General features: G+C 44.6%; 1 protein-coding gene across 2 annotated transcripts in view; it reads right to left on the bottom strand.

Moving 5' to 3' along the window:
• SLC7A3 (solute carrier family 7 member 3) overlaps positions 1-18,953 on the bottom strand; it is a 59,861-nt gene extending 40,908 nt beyond the window's left edge. Inside the window, exon 1 of one of the 2 annotated variants that reach the window (XM_067471623.1) lies at positions 18,688-18,953. The gene's annotated coding sequence lies outside the window, so the exon portion shown is untranslated. Of the gene's footprint in view, positions 1-18,679 lie in introns of both variants that reach the window. The other variant, XM_067471622.1, reaches the window with a different exon arrangement.
• Positions 18,954-23,256: the final 4,303 nt, after the last annotated feature.

Here is a 23,256-nt window from a genome sequence, read left to right as displayed (position 1 = left end):
ACAGAAGCTCTCCGAAGCTCTAGGTGCTCTAACTGCCTATTACAGGGAAAACCGATCTTAAACACAGACATGTGCTTTCTATCTTAAGAACAGACAAGCATTTCGAGCTCTGAGGATTACCTGGGAAGAAATCCCACTGGAGCATTGCAGTACACACCTGGGAGTTTCCCTGGACCGTGCTCTGACCTACAAGAAGCACTACTTGACTATCAAGCAAAAAGTGGGCGCTAGAAACAATATCGTACAAAAACTGACAGGCACAACCTGGGGATCACAACCAGACACACATCTGCCCTTGCACTTTCTTACTCTGCTACTGACAGGGGCGGCTCAACCCATTACGCAAAGTAAGCATTTGCAGTATAGTTGATTTTGCCCAGGGGCGCTCTTGAGGCGCTCTTGGGGGAAAATAGACCTTGACATATGCGAGTTGTAGTTACTGGGATGTATAGTCCACCTACAATCAGAGAGCATTCTGAACTCCACCAATGATGGAATTGAACCAAATATGGCACACAGAAATCCCACGACAAACAGAAAATATATATCAGTGATTGGTTTATGGGGGGGGGGGGGTGCGCCAAAATACTGTTTGCTTACTGTTGAAAATTACCTAGGGCTGCCTCTGGCTACTGAGTACGCATGCCTAGTGTGGAACACATCTCACTACGTGAAAACAGTGGATGTGGCTCTTAATGAGACATGCTGCATTATCACAGGATGTCTACGCCCCACACCACTAGAGAAATTATACTGTTTAGATGGTTTTGCATCACCTGACATATGACAGGAAGTAGCAGCCAATAATGAAAGGACCAAGGCAGTGACATCTCCGGTTCATCCTGTTTAGATATCAGCCAGCATGCCTATCCCTTAAACCAAGAAATAGTAGTTTAAGATCTACAGAGATACTTGCAGGAACACCTCAGCAAGCCAGAGTCCAAAGGTGGCAGGCTAAAATCTGGAACTTCAACTCATGGTTGATCCGGGATGAGAGACTCCCTCCTGGGCACACAAAAGACAGGACGACTTGAAAGGCGCTGAACAGGCTGCGCTCTGGCACCACGAGATGCAAAGCCAACCTTAAGAAATGGAGCCACAAAGCAGAGTCCACAACATGCGAGTGTGGAGAAGAACAAACCACAGACCAACTATTGCAATGCAATCTTAGCCCTGCCACATGCACAATAGAGGACATTCTTATAGCAACACCAGAGGCACTCCAAGCGGCCAGCTTTTGGTCAAAGGAGATTTAGTATAATGACAAGTTTCTAAGCTTTGTTTGTGTTTTTAAATACATAACAACTGTACCCTCGGGTTGCTTCTGATATAATAAATTAAAAAATACTTATATACAATTTATTTTTTTAGTACATTTCTATACCGCCCCTCTCAGCCTTCCGGCGACTCGAGGCGGTTTTCAAGGCAAGAGTTCAATGCCACCAAGGACACAATTACAATATACAATATAAAAAACATCAGCAACAATAAAATCAAACATTATAATGAAACATACTTCAATTGATAATCATTAAAACAATGTCCAGTTCCGCCATAGTTATTCCATTATTATATCACTTACTCCATATTTTCAAATGCCCGCTCAAATAGCTATGTCTCAAGATTCTTCTGGAATGATAGGAGGAAGCCGATCTAATCTCCCTAGGAAGGGCGTTCCATAGCCGAGGGGCCACCACTGAGAAGGCCCTGTCTCTCGTTCTCGCCAACCATATTTGAGATGATGGCGGGACCAAGAGCAGAGCCTCTCCAGATGATCTTAAAGTCCTCGCAGGTTCATAAGGGGAGATTCGTTCAGACAGGTAAGTTGGGCCAGAACCGTTTAGGGCTTTATAGGCTGAAGCCAGCACTTTGAATTGTGCCCGGTAGCAGACTGGCAGCCAGTGGAGCTGGCACAATAAGGGAGTTGTATGCTCCCTGAGAGCTGCTCCAGTTAGCAATCTGGCTGCTGTCCGTTGGACCAGTTGAAGCTTCCGGAAAGTCTTCAAAGGCAACCCCACGTAGAGAGCGTTGCAGTAGTCTATACGGGATGTAACAAGAGTGTGGACTACCGTGGCCAAGTCAGACTTCCCAAGGTATGGCACACAAGCTTTAACTGTGCGAATGCTCCCCTGGTCACCACCGAGACCTGGGGTTCCAGGCTCAGCGATGAGTCCAGGATCACACCCAGACTGCGAACCTGTGTCTTCAGGGGGAGTGTGACCCCATCCAACACAGGCTGTGACCCTATGCCCTGTTTGGCATTGCGACTGACCAGGAGTACCTCTGTCTTGTCTGGATTCAATTTCAATTTGTTAGCCCTCATCCAGTTCGTCACAGCAGCCAAGCACCAGTTCAGGACCTGAACAGCCTCCTTAGTAGCAGGTGGAAAGGAGTGACAGAGCTGGACATCATCTGTGTACAGATGACACCGCACCCTGAAACTCCAGATGATCTCTCCCAGCGGCTTCATGTATATGTTGAACAACATGGGAGACAATATTGAACCCTGAGGAACCCCACAAGACAATGGTTGTGGGGCTGAACAGTGTCTCCCAATGACACCATCTGGGTACGACCCTCCAGAAAGGACTGGAGCCACCGTAGAACAGTGCCTCCAAGGCCCATTCCAGCAAGGTGTCCCAGAAGGATACCGTGGTCAATGGTATCGAAGGCTGCTGAGAGGTCCAGCAGAACTAACAGGGACACACTCCCTCAGTCGAGCTCCTGGCGTAGATCATCAACTAAGGCAACCAAGGCTATCTCGGTTCCATGACCGGGTCTTAAGCCAGACTGTGCCGGATCCAGATAATCCATGTCTTCCAAGAATACTTGGAGTTGTGAGGCCACCACACGTTCCAGGACTTTGCCCAAAAAGGGTAGATTGGAAAAAGGTCGATAGTTGACGAATTGAGTGGGGTCCAGTGATGGTTTCTTATACAAGGGCTTAGAAGATATTTTTCTCCTCTCAGACCCTGAAAAACATCCTTTCTTTGGTACTGCAACTCCCTCTGGAAGTTAAGGATCCAAAATAATTCAGTCATCCGAGCTCCATGCTCCATCGTCAATAGAGACATTGGCAAAGGGCAAGGGCAGCAGAGAAAAATTGAGAGTGCTTCCTCTTCTAAGTATTTTGTTTTCGGTTTGTTTCTTCCCATTAAACTAGCCAGAGACGCAAGGAGAGCAACCCGCCAAGCTCAAGGCATTTCCATTAGGAGGTCCAGCAGGGAGAGCCGGACACGCAAAGGTGGCTGCCTTATTATGGCTGCGATTGTTTTTCAAGGAAAGATACACAACATTCTGCGCCTTCAGAAGAACAGGGAGTTCTAACTAGCCAAAGAACCATTTTGAAGGGAACTTGTGCCTCAAGAAGGTCCACAAGTGTACATATTTATTGTATAACTCAGCCAGCGTTGCAGGGTCTGGGAGGGGAGCCCAAAGGTCATCCAGTCCAGCCCTTGTCACGGCAAGAAAAGCCACCAAGACGTCAGCCGTGATAGGCAACGGCCTGGAACCTTGCAAAACAGGAAAGCCAGCCAGTATTTTTCCTTCCAAAATTGTTTTCAAAATATTTATTTCAAATTCCATTTGTTGGAATTTGAACCTGTTGTCGAAGTGACAGAAAAGTCAATATACTGTTGTCATTCTTGTCACTTCTTTTCGACATCCCTTCAAAATATTTGAGGACGGCTATCCCATTTCCTCCTCATCTGGTGCAACATTTCCAAGGCTAAGGCCATAGCATAGAAGAACTTAGAGCTCCGGGTCTCAGTCGGGGACTGCTTCTAGACTAGATCCCTTACTAGATATAGGAGAAAAGGGATCCTTTATATATTAGATATGAATCACTCTCCGAAGAAACAGAAGAATGGCCTGCCTCAGAGGAGCGTACTTGCTGCCAGCCACTGCCAGAAGGGAGAGAGAATTTCATCTATGCTGATGATCGCGCCATCACCGCTCAAGCAGGGAACTTTGAAATGGTTGAACAGAAGCTCTGCAAAGCTTCAGGTGCTCTTATTGCCTATTACAGGGAAAACCAGCTGATTCCTAATCCATCTAAAACACAAACATGTGCTTTCCATCTTAAGAAAAGACATGCATCTCGAGCTCTGAGGATTACCTGGGAAGGAATCCGACTGGCGCATTGCAGCACACCCAAATACCTGGGAGTCACTTTGGACCGTGCTCTGACTTATAAGAAGTGCTGCTTCGATATCAAACAAAAAGTGGTTGCTAGAAATAATAAACAAAAGTTGACTGGCACAACCTGGGGATCACAACCAGACATAATGAAGACATCTGCGCTTGTGCTTTGCTACTCTGCTGCTGAGTACGCATGCTCAGTGTGGAAAACATCTCACCATGATAAAACAGTGGATGTGGCTCTTAATGAGGGATGCCGCATTATCACAGGATGTCTGCGCCCCATACCACTGGAGAAATTACACTGCTTAGGTAGTATTGCACCACCTGACATCTGCTGCGAAGTAGCAAACAACAATGAAATGACCAAGGCAGTGACATCTCTGGCCCATCCTTTGTTCGGATATCAGCCAGCACGCCAATGTCTTAAATCAAGAAACAGCTTCCTAAGATACTCACAGGAACACCTCAGCAAGCCAGAGTCCAAAAGTGGCAGGCTAAAACCCAGCACCTCAATCAGTGGCTGAGACCGGATAAGAAACTCCCTCCTGGGCACACAGAAGAATGGGTGACCTGGAAGGTGCTGAACAGACTACGCTCTGGCACTACAAGATGCAGAACCAACCTTAAGAAATGGGGGTACAAAGTCAATCCGTTTTCCCAGTTTTTTGTTGTAAAATGAGGAGCCTCGGCTTATATTCGGGTCGGCTTATACTCAAGTATATACTATATATTATATTTACTTTTTACTTGTAAGCCACTCTGAGTCCCCTTCGGGGTGAGAAAGGCAGCATATAAATGTTGCAAATAATAAATAAATAAATAAATAAAATGGGAGGGGGGCTGATTTGATGTCCTTAGGGAGAGCGTTCCATAGCTGAAGGGCCACCACTGAGAAGGCCCTGTCTCTCATTCCTGCCAGCCATACTTGTGACAAAGGCAGGACCGAGAGCAGGGCCTCCCCAGACGATCTTAAAGTCCTGATGGGTTCATTTTAATTCCACCCTCAACTCACTTCCGTCATGATAAATAAATCATTCCCCGAGCAGCAAAGGGCCAACTTGCTCCCAAGGAGAAGCAGGGTGTGCAGAAGGGAAACAAGACCAGGCACCTTTGCCTATCCTTACAATGGAAGACAAGGAGGAGAAAGCACGTGGAACCGTGAAGGACTGGGCCATCACCCTGCCAATAAACCCTTCCTTGGCCCAGGCAGAAATGATCTGCAGAAGGGTTGCATTTCATCCGGGAGAAACATTGGAGCAGGAGCTGCCCAAGCGAGAACTGATGGAAGCAAAGGTCCAAGGTCGCAATGAAGGAGGCAGCCGAGCGCATCAGCTGTCTCTGGATGGGAAAGGCAAACAAGGTTTCTCCCATCTGCTGCGGCAATGTGCCGCCCATCAATCAGTCCAGTCACTCACTCACTCCCTTTGTCCAGGCAAGGAGGGGAAAAGGATCCAAACTCATAGAGATGCACACAGAAAGGAGTATTTATTTATTTTACGGTATTTATATTCCGCCCTTCTCACCCCGCAGGGGAATCGGGGCGGATTACAATGTACATATACATGGCAAACATTCAAAATCAATACCATAGACACACAACATATATAGACAGACACTCAGAGGCTATTTAACATTCCAGTTTTTTCTTGAGGTTATTCTGGCCACCAGGGGAGATGTCCCTTCACCAACCATTTGTGATACTGATTAAGTACTTCTCATTCTTTGCATACTTGCTGGAGATTTTTATGGCCTTGTAAATTAGTTAAATTTGCCTCCCTGCATAAACAGTACCTAAATTTCCTACTTGACAGGTGCAACTGTCTTTTGGGCTGCAAAGGTCGACAGCAAGCTACACAAATTGATCGGAAGCTCACTCCAACCCGGGCTGGCTTCGAACTCATGACCTTTTGGTCAGTAGTGATCTTAATGCAGCTGACTCTCAGCCAGCTGCGCCACAGTCGGGGTGCATGGCAAAATCCAGAGGCCATCAGTGGGGCAGGAGGTGCCCTCTGTGTATAGCAGGCCTCAGCAAGCTTTGGGCCTCCAGGCGTTTTGGACTGCAACTCCCACAATTCCTAACAGCTGGTAGGATGGCGGAGGACCATCGCTTCAGTGCTGGTGGTCTTTGCTTTTTCCAGCACACTGACGTTTGTTCACTTGTCTTCCCAAGAGATTTGCAGGATTTTCCAGAGGCAGCGCTGATGGAATCGTTCTAGGAGTTGCATGTGACGTCTGTAGACAGTCCACGTTTCACAAGCATATAGCAGGGTTGGGAGGACAATAGTTTTCTAAACAAGCACCTTGGTATCCCTACGGATGTCCCGGTCCTCAAACACTCTCTGCTTCATTTGGAAAAATGCTGCACTTGCAGAGCTCAAGTGGTGTTGTATTTTGGTGTCGATGTTGTCTTTGGTGGAGAGGTGGCTGCCAAGGTAGCGGAAATGGTCAACATTTTCTAATGTTACACCATTAAGCTGTATTACTGGCATTGGAGAGGGATTTTCTGGTGACTGCTGGAAGAGCACTTTGGTTTTCTTGATGTTCAATGAGCTTCTCGCATGCTTCTGCAAAGGTGTTTAGAGTGGCTTGTAGGTCTTCTTCTGAATGAGCACCGACGACATTGTCCTCAGCATACAGGAGTTCTTTAACAGATGTTTTGTAACCTTGGTTTTGGCTTTCAGTCTGCTGAGGTTAAATAGCTTGCCATCTATTTATTTATTTATGGCATTTATATACTGCCCCTCTCACCCCGAAGGGGACTCAGAGTGGCTTACAATATATATTTTCATACAATATATTATATCATTTGCATAGTACAATATCAGTATTATATATTAGTATATAGCACTAATTGTAATATTATCTATATAAATAAAAATGTAATGTTCGTTTGTGGGATTAACAGAACTCAAAAACCGCTGGACAAATTGGCACCAAATTTGGACACAAGACACCTAACAACCCAATGTACTTCACAAAAAAATGATTTTGTCATTTGGGAGTTGTAGTTGCTGGGATTTATAGTTCACCTATAATCAAAGAGCATTCTAAGCTCCACCAATGATGAAATTGGGCCAAACCTAGCACAAAGGACTCCCATGACCAACAGAAAACACCAGAAGGGTTTGGTTGGCATTAGCCTTGAGTTTGGGAGTTGTAGTTCACCTACATCCAGAGAGCACTGTGGACTCAAACAATGATGGATCTGGACCAAATTTGGCACGAATATTTCATATGCCCAAATATCAACACAGATTGAGTTTGGGGGAAATAGACCTTGACATTTGGGAGGTGTAGTTACTGGGATTTATAGTTCACCTACAATCAAAGAGCATTCTGAACCCCACTAACAACAGAATTGGGGCAAACTTCCCACACAGAACCCCCATGACCAACAGAAAAAACTTAAGGCCATCCAGTCCAACTTCCTTCACCAGGGCAAGAAAACGTAATCAAAGCCCTCCTGACAAAGATCCATCCAGCCATAGATATAGATAGTTATATATGATTCACACACACACACACAGATATAATTTCATATATTTGAAAGGGACCCCTAAAGAAGGACAATTCTATGTTGCACGCTCCAAAGTAGGGAAACCAGACACTCTCCACATCAACACTGGCAAAGAAACAGCAAGACATACTGTTTACTCACAAGCAGAAAGAAATTACAAATATTAGAAACCAACACTTTCTAATTACTTTATTTTCCAGATCAACAGACTGGGCCACAGCAACGCGTGGCAGGGGACAGCTAGTATAATTATAATATCATATTATTATTACTAGTATTATATTGTATTACATTATAATATTATCTATTATAATATTATCTATTATATTATAATATATTTTATTAGATATAATATACGATCTGTCCGATAGATGATTTCCACTCCGGTGGGAAGCTTCCTGTCAACAAGATGAAGTATCATAGCGATGAAGATGGCAAATGTGAGTAGATCAATAGGTACCACTTCTGCAGGAAGGTAATAGTGCTCCATGCAGTCATGCTGGCCATACGACTTTGGAGGCGTCTACAGACAATGTCAGCTCTTCAGCTTAGAAATGGAGATGAGCACCAAGAGTCAGACATGACTAGACTAAATGTCAGGGGAAAACCTTTACTTAATGGCAGCACACCCAAGGGCCTATGTTCATCCCTTGAAGCTCGACAAGAGCCATGCAAATGTTGCAAAGGAAAATATTCCTTTTCCCGCTTCCTCTTTTCTGCCTTCTCATCTCAGGGCTTCTGTTTGTTCACCTGCTCCTTTGAGGACTTTCAAAGCCGTCTGCGCAGCTCCATGAAGAGGAGATAATCTCAAACAAGGTGCTAATGAGATCTGCTCGGCTGCCTTGAAACAACCAGAGAAAAGCTCTGAACCCCTTTCGCTCCTCTCCCCCAGAAGACAAGCATCCTTCAGAGCTTTTGATCAGGGAAGTCATTAATGCAAAAATCCAGAAGATGACGATGTGCTTTGGAAGTCTTCACGCACAAGCACACCTGATGGATTCAGTCTAGACCAAAAGTAGTTGTACTACAGAGACTTTGTTTGTGTGGCTGCCACAAACTATGTTGAATGGGTTGAGACTCAGTGTGCAAAAGCATAATGTCCCTCCCGCAGAAACAAAGTATTTGCAATTGAATCAACTTTTCCCCTTTTTAAAAAAATGATAGAACTAATCAAGAAATGACATTTATAACCCAGGAAAAATAGTGTGACATAGTGTAATGGAAGATGTTCACTAGGGGTAGTTACACAGACCTAACTACCTACCTATTTATTTATTATTTATTTACTATATTTGTATACCACCTTTCTCAGCCTGCAGGTGACTCAAGGTGGTTAACAGGGCAAAATTCAATGCTTACAATGTCTTAAATACAATTAAAAACATAGGTAAAGGTAAAGGTTTTCTCCTGACATTAAGTCCAGTCGTGTCTGACTCTGGGGTGTGGTGCTCATCTCGATTTCTAAGCCGAAGAGCCAGCGTTGTCCATAGACACCTCCAAGGTCATGTGGCCAGCATAACTGCATGGAGCGTCATTACCTTCCCGCCAGAGCGGTACCTATTGATCAACTCACATTTGCATGTTTTCGAACTGCTAGGTTGGCAGAAGCTGGGGCTAACAGCGGAAGGTCACGCTGCTCCCAGGATTCAAACCTGCAACCTTTCGGTCAACAAGCTCAACAGCTCAGCAGTTTAACCGACTGCACCACCGGGGGCATATAATAAACACTAAACAAATCAATAAAATATAAATTCATAGTGCCTTCTTGTTATAAACGTTGTCCAGACTCATTGTCTAATCGTTCCATTTTCCTGTGTCAGTTATTCTGCATTTGCAAACGCTTGTTCAAAAAGCCACATCTTGACTTATTTCCGGAATGTTAAAAGGGAGGTGGCCAAGCTAATATCTATAGGGAGAGCATCCCACAGCCCAGGGGCCACCACCAAGAAGGCCCTGTCTCTCGTTTCCGCCAAATGTACTTGTGACAAAGGCGGTAATGAGAGCAGGGCCTCCTCAGATGATCTTAAGATCCTAGATGGTTCATAAGGGAAGATGTGTTCAGACATGTAAGTTGGGCCAGAACCATTTAGGGCAGTGGTTCTCAACCTGGGGTCCCCAGATGTTTTTGGCCTACAACTCCCAGAAATCCTAGCCAGTTTACCAGCTCTTAGGGTTTCTGGAAGTTGAAGGCCAAAAACATCTGGGGACCCCAGGTTGAGAACTACTGATTTAGGGATTTATAGGCTAAAGTTCTGAGAGTGCCTTGGACTGCGAGAAGATCCAACCAGTCCATCCTCCAGGAAATAAAGCCCGACTTCTCACTGGAGAGAAGGATACTAGAGACAAAGTTGAAGTACTTTGGCCACATCATGAGGAGACAGCAAAGCCTAGAGAAGACAATTATGCTGGGGAAAGTGGAAGGAAAAAGGAAGAGGGGCCGACCAAGGAAAGATGGATGGATGGCATCCTTGAAGTGACTGGACTGACCTTGAAGGAGCTGGGGGTGGTGACGGCTGACAGGGAGCTCTGGCGTGGGCTGGTCCATGAGGTCACGAAGAGTCGGAGACGACTGAACAAATGAACAAAGGCTAAAGCCAGCACTTTGAATTGTGCCCGGTAGCAAACTGGCAGCCAGTGGAGCTGGTGCAACAAAGGAGTTGTACGCTCCCTTAGTGCCACTCCTGTTAGCAATCTGGCTGCCGTTCATTGGACCATTTGAAGCTTCCGGACAGTCTTCAAAGGCAACCCCACGTAGAGCATGTTGCAGCAGTCTATACGGGATGTAACCAGACTTTCAGGGTATGGGCGCAGCTGGTGCACAAGCTTTAACTGTGCAAATGCTCCACTGGTCACCGTCGAAACCAATCTACCTTCCTTCCTTCCACGTAGTCTTCACAAACTGAATAACGATTTGAGCTTTGCAAGTGCTCCAGTGGAAACTATCTGAACTGGCAGCTCTTGTTACCATTCTGGTTCCTAGATGGAACCTCAGTAAAGGGCCGTGGTTACCAAGCCCCTTCCTCTACTTGCCCAGGAGCTCCTTGGCCTTTCTGCCACAATGAGAAAGGAGTCTGCGGGAGGTGGAAGTGCTCCTTTTCCTTCTCCGAGCCTTCGAGGATGCAGAGGGTTTGCAATGCCACTGACAACAATGGGAGGAAGGAGACCAATGGGGGTTTTATCCCTCCTGCAGGGCCATTTCCCATCCCATTCTGCAGCCCATCCTGTCCCCTCCAAAAGTCTCACGTAGGCCATCACTGCACCATTACAGAGCCTCCTTGGACATCGAGGAAGACGTTCAGGCCTCAGAATCAGAAGAGAACAGACAAGGAGGCATGTTGGAGAGGACCCAAGGCATACCTTTGGCCCCAAAAGAGCTCTCTTTCTTTCATAGCCAACCCAAGGCCACAAGTGGCACTAATGCTCCATGTTTCCCTGCATCTAGAGGCCCGCAAAGGCACCAGATCAGAGGGGATACCTCTCAGATGAGAGGGAGAGGAGCTCTCTTGCCCTTCTTGCATGTATCCATTGATGTGTGTCCTAGTATCCAAAGGTGCTGCTCCAGAGAGGAGAACGCAAACCAAATAAAAGAAAAGAGATTCCATCTAAACACCCGTATTTACATTAATGTGCCATCAAATTCGTGCCCTAAAACAGTGCATGTGGCTTTACTGAGACATGTCGCATTATCACAGGGTGTCTGCGCCCTACACCACTGGAGAAACTACACTGTTTAGCCAGTATTGCACCACTACCTGGGAGTCACTCTGGACCGTGCTCTTATCTATAAGAAGCACTGCCTGAACATCAAGGAAAATGTGGGTGCTAGAAACAATATCATATGAAAGCTGACTGGCACAACCTGGGGATCACAACTAGATACAGTGAAGACATCTGCCCTTGCGCTGTGCTACTCGGCTGCTGAGTATGCATGCCCAGTGTGGAACACATCTCAGCACACTAAAACAGTGGATGTGGGTGAGACATGCCGCATTATCACAGGGTGTCTGCGCCCTACACCACTGGAGAAATTACACTGCTTAGCCGGTATTGCACTACCTGACATCCGCCGGGAAGTAGCAGCCAATAGTGAAAGGACCAAGGCAGTGACATCTCCAGCGCATCCCCTGTTTGGGTATCAGCCAGCACGTCAACAACTTAAATCAAGAAATAGTTTTCTAAGATCTACAGAGACACTTGTTGGAACACCCCAGCAAGCAAGAGTCCAAAAGTGGCAGGCTCAAACCCAGAACCTCAACAAATGGCTGATACTAAATGAGAGACTCCCCCCTGGGCACACAGAAAACTGGGCGACTTGGAAGGCGCTGAACAGACTGCGCTCTGGCACCACGAGATGCAGAGCCAATCTTAAGAAATGGGGCTACAAAGTGGAATCCACAACATGCGAGTGTGGAAAAGAGCAAACCACTGACCACCTGCTGCAATGCAACCTGAGCCCCGCCACATGCACAATGGAGGACCTTCTTGCAGCAACACCAGAGGCACTCCAAGTGGCCAGGTACTGGTCAAAGGACATTTAATCAACTAGCAAACTTGCAAACTTTGTGTTTTTTCTGTTTGCTTGTTTTGTTTTGTTAAAAATGTAATACACGATAAATAAATAAAATAAAGTGCCCTAGTGGCACAGTGGGTTAAACTACCAAGTTGCGTACATCTATGGCAAGCATCCTCAGAGGTAGTGAGGTATGTTGGAATTAGGAAAAAGGGTTTATATATCTGTGGAATGACCAGGGTGGGACAAAGGACTCTTGTCTGCTGGAGCTAGGTGTGAATATTTCAATTGACCACCTTGATTAGCATATAATGGCCTGAAAGTGCCTGGAGCAAACTTTTGTTGAGAGGTGATTAGATGTGCCTGATTGTTTCCTCTCTGTTGTTGTGCTGTTGTAATTTTTGAGTTTTTTAATACTGGTAGCCAGTATGTGCAGCGCCCAAACAGGAATCAAGGAACATGAAAGGCACTGCAGACTACTTCAACAAGAGAAATCAGCCATAGCAGAGCACCTGATAAACCAACCTGGACACAGCATATTATTTGAGAACACAGAAATGCTGGACCACTCTCACAACCATCATGTCAGACTACACAGAGAAGCCATTGAAATACACAAACATGTGGACAATTTCAACAGAAAGGAGGAAACCATGAAAATGAACAAAATCTGGCTACCAGTATTAAAAAACTCAAAAATTACAACAGCACAACAACAGAGAGGAAACAAACAAGGACATATAATCACTTCTCAACAAAAGTTTGCTCCAGGCACTGTCAGGCCATTATGTGCTAATCAAGGTGGTCAGTTGAAACATTCACACCTAGCTCCAACAGACAAGAGTCCTTTGTCCCACCCTGGTTATTCCACAGATATATAAACCCATTTTCCTAGTTCCAACAGACCTCACTATCTCTGAGGATGCTTGCCATAGATGCAGGCGAAACGTCAGGAGAGAATGCCTCTAGAACATGGCCATATAGCCCAAAAAAACCTACAACAACCCAGTGATTCCAGCCATGAAAGCCTTCAACAATATACTTTCTGGATAACCCTCGTACTTTCCTACGCAATGTGACTAGAGAGCAAAGTTTTGGGGATGGGAACTACATATCCTAGCATCCCCGCAAGCCGTTCGAGGGGAGGGATTTTGGGATTCTGCTCTAAAAGCAGCTTTACTAAATTATGTTGGAATGACAGGTCTTGGCTGACTCTCGTGGGGTGTTGCCCAGAAAAAGCAATGCCGAAGGGCTTGTCCTGGCAGACCTCATCCTGCCCATTCCCCGCCTTTCCTCTCCATCCGTTGCCCTTTTGGGCATGGAATTTCCCAGCGACTGAGACCTAATGAAGGGGAAAACAGCCAAGTCTGCTAAATCATAAGCGGAGACCACAGTCCCTGTCCTGTGGTCGCTTATCCTCCCTTTCCCTACGGATCTCTCTTGGGAATCCTCTCCTGGGGCGATCTTCTTGCATTTCGTGCACACACTGCCAAAAAATTAAAAACCCGATTGCAAGTTCAAGAGTCTTTCCTTTAAAACAAAAGACTTTTCAACCATTCTTAATTTGGGAAAGGAGAGGCCCTGTTTGCTTATTGCATCAGCCTTTAGGGTGAGCATCTGTGCGCCTATTGTGTTTCACTTATCGTTCTTTTCATCTGAGTTACTCTTCCAGTCCTGCTCTACCGGCACCAAAAAGCTAAACCCTGTGCAAAGATTTCAGACTGTGAAAGGCAGCCTTGATGGAAAAGGAGTACGGAATCAAAAGACAACAAAGTTGTTGCGTTTGCTTGTTATTAAAGGGTCAAGGGATACTGCTCTCGTCAGCATACAGGGCTTTACCCGCTTGCTACGACACCCTTTGGAAACCTGTTTTGAAAATCTAAAATGCAGGAAGGATCTGTGTGGAAGAGGATAAACCGAAGCACGAAGAAGCAAATGTATTTCGGAGGTCTAGAAAACTTCAGGCAGAAGATAAGCCATCTGTCAATATGTCATCAGTTGGGGACCCCTCCCTCCAGCACCAACTGCTGCTCTGGGCCAGTGTAGAAGGGGGGGGGGGGGCAGGGGACAGCTCCACCTTGTCTCCTGTGTTATGCTAATAATATAATATATTGTATGTATATATATCTTGTAAGCCGCTCTGAGTCCCCTTCAAGGTGAGAAGGACGGCATATAAATGCCGTAAATAAATAAAATAAATAAATAGTAGAATGGTTTGCTTGTCATACCGTTGGAAGAGACCCTAGGGGCCATCCAATCCAACCCGGATAGATAGATTGGTAGGTAGACAGACAGGTGAGTAAAGAGATAGTTAGACAGAGAGAGACGTAATTAGGTAGGTAGGTATCTCCTTGGGAAGATAGGGAAGGATATAAATAAGTTGATTTTGATTATTAGGTGCATAGACAGACAGATAAAGAGATAGGCAGACAGGTAGGTAGATATCCCATTGAAAATATACAGTGGGATAAAAATAAAGTTTATTATTATTATTATTATTATTATTATTATTAATAGAAGCCCTTGGTGGCGCAGTGGGTTAAAGCCCTGTGCCGACAGGACTGAAGATCGACAGGTCGCAGGTTTGAATCCGGGGAGAGGCGGATGAGCTCCCTCTATCAGCTCCAGCTCCTCATGCGGGGACATGAGAGAAGCCTTCTACAAGGATGATAAAACATCAAATCATCTGGGAGTCCCCTGGGCAACGTCCTTGCAGACGGCCAATTCTCTCACAACAGGAGCGGTCACTCCTGACACGACCAAAAATATTATTATTATTATTATTATTATTAGGTACATAGGGAAATAGATAGACAGGCAGGCATCTCCTTGGAAAGATAGGGCAGGCTATAAATAAAGTTGTTGTTGTTGTTATTATTATTATTATTATTATTATTATTAGGTACTAGGACACTAAGATCATCTGGGGAGGCCCTGCTCTCTGTTCCGCCTGCATCACAGGTACGCTTGGTGGGGACGAGAGACAGGGCCTTCTCTGTGGTGGCACCTTGGCTGTTGAACGCCCTGCCTTCAGACATCAGATTGGCCTCCTCCCTGCTGGCGTTTCGGAGGAAAGTGAAGACCTGGCTATACGAACAAGCATTTGATTAAACAGTGTAATTGAACATAGGAATACGGAATAATGGATGACGAGACTGGATTCTGATTTTACTGTTGGGGCGCTATAGATTGTTATACTGAAGTTAATGATTTATGTTATAATTGTTTTTAATTGCCTGATACTGTTTTGTAATGCTTTGTATTGATGTTGTTCACCGCTTTGAGTCGCCCGAGGGCTGAGAAATAAAGTCAATAAATAAATACATAAACAGACAGGGAAATAGATAGGCAGGCAGGCATCTCCTTGGAAAGATAGGGTGGGGTATAAATAAAGTTTTTATAATTATTATTAGGTACATAGACAGAGAGATAGATATTATTACTATTATTACAATTATAACTATCTCCCTGTCTATGTACCTAATAACAACAACAACAACAACAACAACAACAACAACAACAACAATAATAACTTTATTTTTATACCCTGTCAACCATCTCCCAAAGGGGACTCGGGGCAGCTTACAAGGGACAAGCCCAAAACATTACAAATAGAACACAATCAATTAAAAACCTCAAATAAAATCACAATAGTAAACAACATCAAAACAATATAGCTGAGAAAAGAACATAGCTGAGGTAGATAGATGGATGGATGGATAGATAGATGATAGATAGATAGATAGATAGATAGATAGATAGATAGATAGATAGGCAGGCAGGCAGACAGGTAGGTAGGTATCTCTTTGGGAAGACAGGGCAGGATATAAATAAAGTTTATTGTTGTTGTTGTTAGGTACATAGACAGGGAGATAGATAGATAGATAGATAGATAGATAGATAGATAGATAGAGATGAATGATTGAATCCCAGAGTTGGAAGAGACCCCAACACCCATCCAGTCCAACCCCCTTCTGCCTTCATGCAGGAAAAACACAATCAAAGCACCCCTGACAGATAGCCACCCAGCCTCTTTTTGAAAGCCTCCAAAGAAGGAGCTTCTAACAGATTCTGAGTTGAACTGCTCAGGTAATTCTTCCTAATGTTCAGGTGATATTTTGTATTCTGAAGCCATGGCTCCATTGAGTCCTAGTCTCCAAGAAGGAAGTTCCTCCAACCTTCCCCGAGGCAACCAGCTGGAAGAGAAGCCGCCCTTCTTGGCAGCCCTTACCTGTCCGCCTTCCTGCCAGGTGTTGAAAGGAGGACCACTAACTGCTTGGTGTAAGTGGCATTCGATCGACTGGTTTTCTATTCAGGTCATCATCAGATGTAGGGGGCAGCCAACCCACCACCCCAAATATTTCTCTCTTCCTGACTGTAAGGAGAGATTTTCAGCAGTGGAACTCTCTGCCTCCAAGTCCAGTGGAAGCTCATTCCTTGGAGGCTTTGAAACAGAGGATGGGTAGCCATCTGCTGGGAGGGCTTTGTTCGTGCTTTTCCTTCCTGACAGAAGGGGTTTGGACTGGATGGGCCTTGGAGTCTCATCCACTATATTATTATTATTATTATTATGGTTGGATGGCCACCTGTCAGGGCTGCTTTGATTGTGCTTTTCTTGCATGAAGACAGAAGGAGGTTGGCCTGGATGGGCTTGGGGTTTCTTCCAACTATGTTGTTGTTGTTGTTGTTATTGAGGTTGGATGGCCATCTGTTGTGGGTGCTTTGATTGTGCTTTTCCTGCATGAAGGAAGAAGGGGGCTGGACTGAATGGGTCTTAGGATTTCTTCCAACTGTATTATTAACTATGATTATTATTATTGAGGTTGGATGGCTATCTGTCAGGGGTGCTTTGGTTGTGCTTTTGCTGCATGAAGGGCTTTGGGGTCCCTTCAAACTATATTATTATTATTACTATTATTGTATATTATTTTGCTGACACAAAAACACAGTATGTCACAGCAAACGAGATATATATGTTGAATTTTGTATAGTTGGATCTCTTCTAACATTGTTGTTATTATTATTATTATTATTATTATTGAGGTTCGCTGACCATCTGTCCAGAGTGCTTTGATTTTGCTTTTCTTGCATAAAGACAGAAGGAGTTTGGACTGGATGGGCTTGGGGCCTCTTCCAACTATATTATTATTATTGAGGTTAGACGGCCATCTGTCTAGACTGCTTTATTATTATTATTATTATTATTATTATTATTGAGTTTGGATGGCCATCTGTCGGGAGTGCTTTGATTGTGCTTTTTTGGGAGGACTGGATGGGCTTGGGGTATCTTTCAACTATACTATTATTATTGAGGTTGGATGGCCATCTGTCTACACTGCTTTGATTGTGCTTTTTCTGCAAGAAGACAGAAGGAGATTGGACTGGATGGGCTTGGGGTCTCTTCCAACTATATTATTATTATTATTGAGGTTAGACAGCCATCTGTCTAGATTGCTTTATTATTATTATTATTGAGGTTAGATGGCCACCTGTCTAGATTGCTTTGATTGTGCTTTTCCTGCATGAAGGAAGAAGTGGGCTGGACTGAATGGGCCTTAGGGTTTCTTCCAACTGTATTATTATTATTATTATTATTATTATTATTGAGTTTGGATGGCCATCTGTCAGGGGTGCTTTGATTGTGCTTTTCCTGCAAGAAGACAGAAGGGGGTTGGACTGGATGGGCTTGGGGTCTCTTCCAACTGTATCATTATTATTATTATTATTATTATTATTATTAAGTTTGTATGGCCATCTGTCGGGGGTGCTTTGATTGTGCTTTTCCTGCATGAAGGCAAAAGGGGATTGGACCGGATGAAACTTGGGGTCTCTTCCAACTACATTATTATTATTATTATTATTATTATTATTATTATTATGGGTGGCTGGCCATCTGTCATGGGTGCTTTGATTGTGCTATTCCTGCAAGAAGACAGAAGAAGGTTGGATGGGCTTGGGGACTCTTCCAACTATATTATTATTATTATTGAGGTTAGACGGCTATCTGTCTAGACTGCTTTATTATTATTATTATTATTATTATTATTATTATTATTATTATTATTGAGGTTGCATGGCCATCTGTCAGGGGTGCTTTGACTGTGCTTTTCCAGCATGAAAAAAAGGGTTGGACTGGATGGCCGTTAGGGTCTCTTCCAACTATACTGTTGTTGTTGTTACTGAGGTTGCATGGCCATCTGTCGGGGGTGCTTTGATTGTGCTATTCCTGCATGAAGGCAGAAGTGGGTTGGACTGGATGGCCATTGGGGTCTCTTCCAACTGTACTGTTGTTGTTGTTGTTGTTGAGGTTGCATGGCCATCTGTCAGGGGTGCTTTGATTGTGCTTTTCCTGCATGAAGGCAGAAGGGAGTTGGATTGGATGACCCAAGTGGTTAGAAGGGGAGTTGGAGGAGCAAGGGGTCTGCACCTGTTGCAAAAGGGGGGCAGATAGAGACCCACACATAGACTCACACACACACACAAGGGAGATCCCCATTCCCCCGCCTTACCTGCTCACCTTCCTCGAAGCCTGGCTCTGCTGCTGCTTCCTCTTCCTCTTCCTCTTCCTTCTCCAGCCGCGGACAGAAGCGGAAAGGAAGGCGAAAGCGAGGCGCGTTGCCTTTGAAAGGAAGCCCCCTCCCCTTCCAGGAGGGAGGGAGGCAAGCCACGCCCCCTTCTGGCTGCTAGGGGCGGGGCCAAAGAGAGCTGGCTCCCCATCTGGCACGTGGGAACGCAGCAGACGCGTGTCAAGGGCAGACACGTGTCTCGGCTTCCAGGCATGGGCAAACTTGGGCCCTCCAGGTGTTTTGGACTTCAACTCCCACAATTGCTAACAGCCGGTAGGCTGTTAGGAATTGTGGGAGTTGAAGTCCAAAACACCTGGAGGGCCCAAGTTTGCCCATGCCTGCTCTATTTATTTTGGAAAGACAACAAACAGCCTCCTTTTGCAACAAGGAAGCATGGCTGAGCTCCCAGAACTACATTTCCCAGCATGCCCTGCCTCTGATGCAAGCCCTCCCTGGCTGTCATCAGCACATGCCTTTGAACCTGGGAAGCCTCCAAGGAAGAAGCCAAACGGGTTTGTTTCCATCTGGCCTTCTTTTCCCCCATGTTAACAAATAGGGTTGCTATGAGACTTTAGATTATAATAGTTTTGTAGTTTGTTTATTCCAGTTGATAGTAGATTTTTAGAAAAGCCAATGGGATTCTGGACTAAATAGCCCAGTGTCCAGATCAAGGAAAGTTATGATGCTCCTCTCTTCTGCTTTGGAATAATAATAATAATAATAATAATAATAATAATAATAATAAATTGTCGAAGGCTTTCATGGCCGGAATCACTGGGTTGTTGTAGGTTTTTCCGGGCTGTATGTCCATGTTCTGGAGGCATTTTCTCCTGACATTTCGCCTGCATCTATGGCAGTGGTTCTCAACCTTCCTAACGCTGTGACCCCTTAATACAGTTCCTCATGTTGTGGTGACCCCCAGCCATAAAATCATTTTCGTTGTTACTTCATAACTGTAATTTTGCTACTGTTATTAATTGTAATGTAAATATCAGATATCCAGGATGTATTTTCATTCACTGGACCACATTCGGCACAAATACCCAATACGCCCAAATTGGAATACTGGTGGGATTTAGGGAGGGGTTGATTTTGCCATTTGGGAGTTGTAGTTGCTGGGATTTATAGTTCACCTACAATCAAAGAACATTCTGAACTCCACCAATGATGGAACTGAACCATACTTGGAACGTAGAACTTCCATGACCAACAGGAATTACTGAAAGGGTTTGGTGGGCATTGACCTTAAGTTTGGGAGTTGTAGTTCACCTACATTCAGAGAACACTGTAGACTAAAACAATGATGGATCTGGACCAAACTGGGCATGAATACTCAATATGCCCAAATGTGCACACTGGTGGAGTTTGAGGAAAATTGACTTTGACATTTGGAAGTTGTAGCTGCTGGGATTTATAGTTCACCTACATAGAGCATTCTGAACCTCACCAATGATGGAACTGAACCATACTTGGAACATAGAACTTCCATGACCAACAGAAATTACTGAAAGGGTTTGGTGGGCATTGACCTTAAGTTTGGGAGTTGTAGTTCACCTACATCCAGAGAGCACTGTAGACTAAAACAATGATGGATCTGGACCAAACTGGGCATGAATACTCAATATGCCCAAATGTGAACACTGGTGGAGTTTGAGGAAAATAGACCTTGACATTTGGAAGTTGTAGCTGCTGGGATTTATAGTTCACCTACATAGAGCATTCTGAACCCCACCAATGATAGAATTGAGCCAACCTTCCCACACAGAACCCCCATGATCAACAGAAAATACTGTATTTTCTGATGGTCTTCGGCGACCCTTCTGACACCCCCTCGCGACCCCCACAGGGGTCCCGACCCCCAGGTTGAGAAACACTGATCTATGGCAAGCATCCTCACAGGTAGTGAGGTCTGTTGGAAGTAGGAACATGGGTTTATATATCTGTGGAATGACCAGGGTGGGACAAAGGACTTTTGTCTGCTGGAGCTAGGCACATCAAATCACTGTTGTAGGTTTTTCCGGACTGTATGGCCATGTTCTGGAGGCATTTTCTCCTGACGTTTCGCCTGCATCTATGGCAAGCATCCTCAGAGGTAGTGAGGTCTGTTGGAAGTAGGAACATGGGTTTATATATCTGTGGAATGACCAGGGTGGGACAAAGGACTTTTGTCTGCTGGAGCTAGGCACATCAAGTCACTCTCAACAAAAGATTCCCCCCAGGCACTTTCAAAGCCATTAAATGCTAATCAAGGTGTTCAGTTGAAACATTCACAGCAGACAAAAATCCTTTGCCCCACTCTGGTCATTCTATAGTACATTTTGCGATAAGTTTTCAATTAATCTTTCATCAAGTCTCAATCAATTCAACCTGGTTTGTGGCAGCAAGAAAAACAAAGTTTCTGGAGTAGAACAACTACGGTACTTTCAAAGTAAGGACTGCACAATTTAACAAGAAATAAAACTTTCAAACCCGGAATAGAACATTTTTCAAATTTTGTTATATACTGTTATGATGATTATTTCGCCAAAGGAAGTGGCATTCCTGATAGGAACTGACACCTGGGTCTCCAATCCCAGCTATTGCAACAAGTTGTTAGTCACAGTATTTATTATTATTATTACTATTGACACAAAAGCACAATACGTCACAGCAAACGAGATTTCTATGCTGGATTTCGTATGACAAAATCACAAGTCGAACACTTCCCAAGCGTCTAGGACTGTGTGATGTATTTTCAAATGATGTGCACAGATCCAAGGTAGCCTTTTGTAGTTGACAGATTGTGATTTTGTCGATGTTTATTGTTTCCAAATGCCGGCTGAGATCTTTTGGCACGACACCCCGTGCGCCAATGACCACTGGGACCCCCTGTACTGGTTTATGCCAGAGCCTTTGCAGTTCCATTTTGAGGTCTTGATAGCGGCTGAGTTTTTCCTGTTATTTTTCCTCAATGAGACTGTCACCCAGTATGGCAACATCAATAATCCAGACTTTTTTCTTTTCCACAATCGTGATGTCTGGTGTATTGTGTTCCAAAACTGTCAGTCTGGATTCGAAAGTCCCACAGTATTTTTGTATTTTTGCATGTTCATTTTCTACTACCTTTGCAGATTTATGATCCCACCAATTCTTTTCTGCTGGCAGGTGGTACTTGTGACATAAATGCCAGTGAATCATCTGGGCAACAAGGATGATAAAAACATCAAAACATCCGGGCGTCCCCTGGGCAACATCCTTGCAGACGGCCAAGTCTCTCACATCAGAAGCGACTTGCAGTTTCTCAAGTCGCTCCTGATACAACAACAACAAAAAAAATCTGGGCCACACAGTTGTGTCTTTGTTTGTAGTCTGTCTGTGCGATTTTCTTGCAACAGCTGAGATGGTCCATGATTTCATCAACTTCCTTGCACAGTCTGCATTTTGGGTCATCCGCTGATTTTTCAATCCTGGCCTTAATTGCATTGGTTCTGATGGCTTGCTCCTGGGCTGCAAGAATCAGGCCTTCTTCTGTCTCCTTCTTCAGGATTCCATTCATGAGCCATCACCAGGTCTTCTTGTCAACTTTTCCTTCAATCTTCTCAAGGAACTGCCCATGGAAGGCTTTGTTGTGCCAGCTATCAGCTCTGGTATGGAGTGCAGTTTTCTTGTACTGACTCTTTTTCTGCTGTGCTTTGAGGAGTTTCCGATTATTGACTTCAGTTAAAGCAGGTTCTTGGCTTTCCTTGACATGTTCTTTTTCGACTGCTTGTTTGACTTGTAAAAGTCCTCTGCCACCATACTTTCTAGGCAGATAGAGCCGGTCAACATCACTGCGAGGATGTAGTGAATTATGAATAGTCATGAGTTTTCTAGTTTTTCTGTCCAAATTGTCCAGTTCTGCCTGTGTCCAGTTTATGATGCCAGCAGTATGTCTTATGACAGGTATGGCCCAGATGTTTATGGCCTTGATGGTGTTGCTTCCATTGAGCTTGCTTTTGAGAATTTTTCTGACCCTTTGAATGTATTATTATTATTATTATTATTATTATTATTATTATGTGTATTTATACTCCACCTTTTCTGTCCACAAAGGAGACTCAAAGCGGTGGTCCACTTGCCCCCAAACCATGTCACTGCAGAAGCCAACAACATCCAGAAGAGGTGGCAACTTTCATTCCAATGTGGGGAAGTGGTAGAACTAAGATTGAACTGACATTGGAAATGTGATATTTTTACTACAGCGCTGTTCAGCAGTGGAACTCTCTGCCCCAGAGTGTGGCAGAGGTTCCTTCTTTGGAAGCTTTTAAACAGAGGCTGGATGGCCATCTGTCAGGGGTGCTTTGAATGCAATATTCCTGCTTCTTGGCAGAATGGGGTTGGACTGGATGGCCCATGAGGTCTCTTCCAACTCTATTATTCTGTGATTCTAATCTCCCAAAGGCATCACTGAGCAGCATGGCCACCTGCCATGGAAGCTGCAGTCCAGGAATTTTACACTGGTAGCCTTTTGAGAGACTGCCAGAGGGCCCTTCGCCTCCAAA

This window comes from Anolis sagrei, chromosome 10 (genome assembly GCF_037176765.1).
Source record: "Anolis sagrei isolate rAnoSag1 chromosome 10, rAnoSag1.mat, whole genome shotgun sequence".
NCBI classification, from domain to species: Eukaryota; Metazoa; Chordata; class Lepidosauria; order Squamata; family Dactyloidae; genus Anolis; species Anolis sagrei.
This window is presented reverse-complemented; position numbering and strand designations above follow the sequence as displayed.